Source organism: Hippocampus comes, unplaced genomic scaffold (genome assembly GCF_001891065.2).
Source record: "Hippocampus comes isolate QL1 unplaced genomic scaffold, H_comes_QL1_v1.1 scaffold83, whole genome shotgun sequence".
Taxonomy (NCBI): domain Eukaryota; kingdom Metazoa; phylum Chordata; class Actinopteri; order Syngnathiformes; family Syngnathidae; genus Hippocampus; species Hippocampus comes.
Window position 1 is genome coordinate 1,386,749 of NW_017805281.1, and position 7,480 is coordinate 1,394,228.

General features: G+C 45.1%; 1 long non-coding RNA gene across 1 annotated transcript; it reads left to right on the forward strand.

Moving 5' to 3' along the window:
- Positions 1–315: 315 nt before the first annotated feature.
- LOC109516481 (uncharacterized) lies at positions 316–6,604 on the forward strand. Its single transcript, XR_002168348.1, has 3 exons — positions 316–420; positions 5,568–5,671; positions 6,212–6,604. It is a non-coding gene; the product is annotated as an uncharacterized LOC109516481 (long non-coding RNA).
- The last annotated feature ends 876 nt before the right edge of the window (positions 6,605–7,480 follow it).

Sequence of the window (7,480 nt, forward strand, 5' to 3'; positions counted from 1 at the left end):
TCGATTTTACCTGAAATGTCTTGTTGGGGGCCCTTAATTTAATTTATCTGAATCCCAGTATTATGACAATTATATTACTTGGTCCAGAATAATGAGTATAATCATCAGAATAACAATCACAGTTAGCATAAATTTGCTTCTCGGTATTTGACTCAAGAGGACAGCAGACGCTGGAGTGGAAGATAAAGTCAGGTCGGTCCCAGGACGTTTTCTCCAATGAAATCTGGCGCGTCTTTTTATGTTCTGTGAAAATCACAACAGTGCCATCAAAAGCGATAATAAGGTAACAAAAACATGTTTTTACTACACGGCAGATGGCGCCGGCGTCGCCATTAGGCTCCCCTTTGAAAAGCTCCGCCTCTGCAGCATGTTGGCGAGCCAGCTCGGATCAGACAACACTCGGCAATTCATCACTTTCAGGTACATTTGTGCTTGATGCTTCTTTGTTTTTATTCACTTGCTCGCTGGGTCTTCGGTATGGATTTCCCTGACTTCATAACGCATGCCGGTACATAATATGCAGTCAATCAATAGAATAAAAGAAATAAATGTCAAGATATAAACGGAATAATTAATATCTAGCACCACATAAAATAAAATGGATACAGGATTGTCATGATTTTGTTTTTGTTAAGGTTTGGTTTTGTTTCTTGGTTTTGTCTCCTCATGCGCGTGTGTCTTCCTCGTTTGGTTTTGGTTCCACCTGTTCTCGTCATCCGGGTCCCTTGTGTCAACCAATCAGCTCCCTCAAGGCCTTTTGCGTCTTGTCCAGGTGTTCCTTGTCGTCTCGTCAGTTTGCTTGTAATTTGCTTCCCTGGGTTCTGTCAGTATTTGTCGGATCGTTGCAGATGACGAGCGAAATGTTTAGCCAATCAGAGGACAGAAAAATGCCAACATCATCGAGGGCCAGCGCCTGCTCAGAACACTGATTGTTCCAGATATTTAAAAAAAAAAAAAAAACATGAGTCATACAGCTCGACCCGAATCCCTTCCGACCCGAAAGCCAGTTTTACTTAGCAACATGAAATTTGGTGGACGTGCATATGTTTCAACCCACAAAAAAAGTCTGAAGAAGCCAGAACCCAAGTCTTCCATTTTGGTTTGATGAGGCCATTTTTGAGGTCATATCCAGGGATCCTGGTTCTCTGAATGATTCTTTTTTATTTTTTAAATCCAGCCCATGAAACCTGTTTTATGGGCTGGATTAAAAAAAATGAAAGTTTGGAGACATGTCTGATATTACTAGACCCACAAAAAAAAAAAAATCCCTGAAAAAGACACGAAAGTCTGACATTTTGGTCTGAAGCAGACATTTTTCGGGGGTCATTTTGGCGATTGTCCAGATATCCAGAATCCTGTCTCGCTGTACACTCTTATCACGTCGTCCATCTTTCACGAGTGTGTCTTTCACCTTGTACGTTGGTATTTGCATCTGGCGAGCAGACGCGCCTCCGCAGCAGACTTGACATCTTCATGATCTGGGATGTTTTCCGGTCTTGACGCCCGACTGGTCTCAGTGACCTCGTGTCACAACGTTTCACATCCGACGGGAGCCTCGCCGTGGCGCCTCCACACCGCGCACGCACCTGAGCTGCCGCTTTGTCCACGAGCACCTCAGACGTGTTGTTCCATAAGCTCGCTGCTATTTGGAGCGTGTATGAGGGTCAAAGCCCCCCCCCCCCCTTTCCTCACCAATGCCATATTTGCCGCCTTCGCTGCAGGGCTCATAACTCAGGAAGATTCCATCTTGACGTCTCTCTCCATGTTGGAGGAGGAGCCTACGCGCCATATGGACGCAGAGGGCTGCTCGGACAATGTTGCAGCAGCGGGCCAGCTTTCGCGCTGCTACTGTGCCGGAATGCGCAAAGGACAAAGAGGCAATCTGTCTAGTCTGATACATCACGTACATCTGGCGCATGTGTTGACAGCATTTTCGACAGCGTTTTTGGAACACAACACAGACCTCTGCAGATCCATCCATCCATCCATTTTCTGAGCCGCTTTATCCTCACAAGGGTTGTGGAGCGTGCTGGAGCCTAGCCCAGCTGGCTTCGGGCTGTAGGTGGGGGACACCCTGAACTGGTTGCCAGCCAATCGCAGGGCACGCAGAGGCAAACAACCATCTGAGCTCACACTCACACGTAGGGACAATTTTGAGTGTTCAATCAGCCTGCGATGCATGTTTTTGGATTGTGGGAGGAAACCAGAGTACCCGGAGAAAACCCACACAGGCATGGGGAGAACTTGCAAACTCCGCACAGGAAGGCCTGAGCTGGAATCGAACCCGGTACCTCTGCACGTTGAGGTTGGCGCTCTAACCACTCGTAGAATGTTGTGGAAAAATACTTTTTTTTTTTTTAAACCATTGGATTGATTCTAAATATTGCTGCTGATAGATAATGCCGCATTCAAAAGCTGTATATCGAATTGCTTTTATTTGTTGGACAAATTTTCATCCTCAATGACAACATAAACAACAAAAAACAAACAAACAAAAAAAATCATCCACTTGGTTGAGGGAAACATTTAATTTAGCATGTGCACCATATTGACAAATTTTAGGTCGTGAAAAAGCCTCGGACTTGTCAAAAGCTTTCAAGCTTGATTCCCGTTGGAAGCTCGTGTCAAGTAATTCAACAACGTTGCTTATGGCTGGTTGAAAGCGAGCCAACATGGCTGCTACGACATGGAGCTAGTGGAAGGCGCCCAAAGTGTGTTGTGTTGGATTACAAAGCGTCTTTGCATGTCTCCTCAATGTGGTTGTGAAGGCCGAGCCTCATGCGACAGGGTACCCCTTTGAAAAGAAGTCCCCACTGTCATCAGTTGCTAGACAAATTGTTAATGCTCAGATACCAATAGAAAGTGTCAGGCAGGGGGCTTTTGACAAATTGTGTCATGATGCTTTGCTGTCCCATCAAGGCGCTCTCTGGCCTTGATGGGACCAGGGATGGATGTAATTAATTCCGACTAAATGAGCAGTGGGTGTGTCTATACGTGTGTGTTGGAGAAAGCCAGAAAGTGCTGCGTGTGCATGCGCGTGCGCGCGCGCAAAATAATAAAGTGCACGTTGAGCAGAAACGGTGATGATGCCAGCAGTCAGGTAGAGAGCTCCCAATGCGGCGGCCACTCTTCAGCTTTTAAGCCGTGTCATGAGTACAAGTCAACGTGATTAAATATGCACTCAACCCCCGTTTATCGCAGGTGATACGTTTCAGGCCCACCCACGATCAAAATCAGAGTATGTAGAGAAACCTGTACCTACATATATATAGATATATATATATATATAAAATGTATGTATATATGTATGTATGTAGTGTGTGTGTGTGTGTGTGTGTCTGTGTGTGTGTGTGTGTGTGTGTGTGTGTGTGTGTGTGTGTGTGTGTGTGTGTGTTTGTTTATGTTATGATGGCTTCAAGATGGCGCCGCGAGAATGGTTGCCTTTACAGCGGCTCCTATACTTTTCGTTCTTCTACTTTCTTCCTTTCATAACTTTGCTGCTGTAAATTGTGAATTTCTCCATTGTGAGACGAATAGTTTTTTTTTTTTTAATTTTTATTCTTATACCTGATTACAGTTTATCATGTAATCAGGTTACAGGGTGCATGAAAGGGTTGAAGAAATAAGAAGAAAACAAAAAATAAGAATGCCTGAATCTCTTGTTAGTGCGGATGTCTGAGTTGCCCATTTGCAGTATGTATTTTCAAATAAATGCATGTAAAAACATTAATTCTTTGAAATGGTCATAATAACAATTGATTAGTCTTTTTTATGAAACAATGTCCAGTTTTTGAGTAAAGGATTTTTTCTAATCCAATTTATCGATTAATCCACCAAAAATAATTGACAAATTAATCAATTTATTAAAATAATTGTTAGTCGCAGCCTGATATGTTTCTGACCCAGTCCAATTGTCAGTGTTATGTTAGACAATGTCCTACTTTTTGTGTTTCCGATAACGTCCATGCGGCCGCGTCTGCCATCTTTGGCCCGTGGGGCGAGTTGACCTTTGCCCTGCACAGTGGGCGCTGGCATGTCAACCGGCACGGCTCTCGTACGACATGACTCATGTGAGAGGACGAAGCGTAACATCGTTTAGTGCCCCGTCGTCCTCGTCTCTGCCATGACGGCGGCGTTGTCGTGACGACGGCAAGACGGGAGCGCTTTTCCTGTGTTCGGCGAGCGCCGGGTCCCCCGGGGCGCCGCGTCCGCGTCTAATGAGTCCAACTCGTCCGGCTCGTCCGTCATCCGCCATCAGCGTCAGGGCCGGCCAGCGCACGCAGCTTTCCTTACCTTCAGCACACACGAGTGGAAGTGACGCTCATCCTCGCAGCAGCGGCAGCATATGGCCGCCAGTGGCGGGCCCAGTCCGCTTTAGTCGAGTCGACAGCCGCAATTATGTAACTCCGTAAGCCCCGCCATCCTCCGCATCCCCCCGCGCGCGTTGTTTCGCTCCACAGCCAACGTGCGCGCAACTCGGCTTCCGCACGCCAGGCGAGGTGAGGACGCGTCGAAATGGAGAGTGCTGAAAAGGATGTCGAATGGGCGTCTTGAAACGCAAACCTCCCTCAGGATCGTTCGCCGGCCGGCTGGCCGCCGACTTCAAAAGCTGCAATCCGACATCCCAAAAGGCCGAGCTGAGCGCTCGCTTCCTGTGGCTTTTATCGGTGACACGAGCAGAGGACACGATGGGACAAAATTTGACACGATGCTTGATTATGAGGCGCAATCGGAGACATGATGCGGCACTGTAGTCTTAATCAAGGTGATCATAGTTCACAAAAACTAACGAAATGACGACACTTAAAAGTGAAACTACATGTTCCATTTGTAGAACGCAAGCTAGCTATGAATTATATAGTTAGCAAAAGATAGTTTTCGTTCGTTTTATAACTGTCAGATTTTGTTACAGTTCGTTTTCGCTTGTTTCGAAGCATTTTTGTTTTGACTTTATTTCGTGAACAAAAATGTGTTTTTCAAAAGTTAGTTTTAGCCATTACGCTAGTTTTTGTTCACGGCAATAACCTTAAATTGTACACGTGTGTTGTTTCTAGAGGTGTGACAATTTATCAATTATGCTTATAAGTAACTCACAACTATTTGTATATCGTATTATTGACCTTATTTAACTTAAAGTAGTCCAAATCGTCTGACTTTCAGCAGCCTCGCAACTGTCAATATTCGCAGAATTGTGTCACCCTCCCTGAACGTGAACTTGTTCATTTTTGTTTCGGCTTTTCAAATGAAACATTTTCCACACTGATACATTTGAAATAAGCTGCTGTTTTTGAATAAGCATATTGACATCTTGTTTTTATCCAATTCATTGATTCCTTGAAAAAAAAAATACAGATTTATCATTTGTTGAAATAAAGACAGCCCTAATTCTCTGTTTGTGGTGCTGCGCCATGTGTGTTAAATTAGCACTTGCTTGAAGGCTTGTAATTAGCAAAACATGTATACTCATTTCTATTACGCATTTTATGTTTGCGTTAAGCTCGCGGACATTTGTTGGATGAATCGTTTGAATGTTTAACTGTCTTTTGTTTTATGTGCTAATTTTACAGGAACTGTGAAGTGTGTGTAAGAAATAACTTGAAGCGAGCCCACCGGGCCTCTTGTTTGGAGACGTGAGCACGACAAAGTGAGAACAGGCGCCAAGGAATACTTGGTAAGTCGTGATACGTTCAAAGTTCCGCTTCATGGATTTTCACCGTTGTGTAGATAATGTCGTGCTTTAAAAGCAGATGTCGAGGTGGGAATAGAACAAAGACTTATTTGGAATAAAGTGCGACTTGTTTGTCTTGATGAGCACGCGCCGGCCGCAGCGGGGCGGCGGCTTCGGCGGCAATGAAGAACGACGACATGAATATGGATGCGTACGCCGCATCAACAAGTAAATATTTGCAATTAGCCCGCTGCGCTACATTAGCGCCAGCGCGTTCACTCATGCGTGCCGCCATCTTTTATGTATGAAGCTAAAGCGGTGCTAAAAGTTGCGCGTCGGGCCGCGGGACACGTTCGACCAAATCGGAACATCTCGCTGCAAATATTCATGGAATAAATAACCTCAATAAAGGCGTCTCCCGTCGAGCGTGAAGTCAAATGTGTGCGCTTGATGACTCAAAAGGAGCTTTTGTGTTGTTGTTATTGTTGCTGGGGTTTTTTTTTTCCTCCCCTCTTTGGTGGGGGGGGGTGTACGTGTATGAAGAAGAAAAAGTGAAGCTCCGGTCGGCGCCGCTGCATCTGTTGGTGCCGCCCGCGGGAGCACAGCTGGGCTTTCGGCCTTGGCGGGACAATGCAGACGAGCGCGGGACGACCCATCGCTTCTGCTTTCATAAGCCGCACGTGGAGGACGGTCGCTCGTGTTGTGCACCGGTGCGAATGTTTGCCGACTCCCTGATGCTACTCTTGCAATGCAATCAGCATTATTGATTTTATTTTACCTACAGCATGTTAGCGCTTTAGGAAAATCACACACACTTCATACGTGTGGTAAGTAGAGGTGCAACAATGAATTGATTCATTGATAACTCATCCATTGTCACGTGAATCGGCGACTATTTTAATTACCATATTTTCTGCACTATAAGGTGCTTTGGAGTATAAGGCCTATTTAAAAACTGTTTTCATATAGAGGGCGCACTGCATAATAAGGCGCATAGAATAGAAGCTACACCTGTGGCTGCGGTTGCGCTATGCATCCACTAGATGGAGCTACTCTAAAGGGAATACAATACAATACAACACAGCCTTATTGATATAGAGCTTTCAGAACCGCTGCAGCTGTAACAAAACGCATTACCGACCAATGATTTTACGACCTCGGTACGACTTCATGACGGGATGATGTGGTAGCGTCTGGCCGTGATGCGGTTGGCGTGTGATGTAAGGCTGAGCTATTTTGGATCAGCCTCCCGACCACAAACCTGCTGAGCTTGTTGAAGGAAATGCACAAGTGCGTCACGCGCTCCGTTTAAAAAAAAATTTTTTTTTGAAGCAGAGCAGTTCAGTTGTCTTGAACTTTTCATGCTACTTTTTATATCGTGGTTCCTGAACCCTTTCAGGGACAGCGGTCACCACAGTGGACAGCTTCTCATGTTATCAGGTTCCAGGGTGCATGAAAAGGGTTAAAATGTCCACTGCAGTAAACGCAGTGATCAGGCAGTCGAGGAGGAATGAATGCAGTCGGAATCATTCATCATTCCCGGCTCCCTGAACACTATAAACACATTTTTTATATAGAGGCTGAGTCATCAGTCAAATGAAAAATAGTTTTGGAACACTCCTGGGCTGCTGTTAATTGCGGCTTTAGTGTCACCTCACGTCCTGGATTGATGTAAGATGGTTTGCCTTCCGTAATTAATATTGAACCGATAAATCAATTTTGAGCACACTATTGCTTTTTTACACAATGCACAGGTTGTAAAGTTTAAGAAAATAAAAGTCTTTGCATTTGCTTCCACTTGTTCAAGAATAA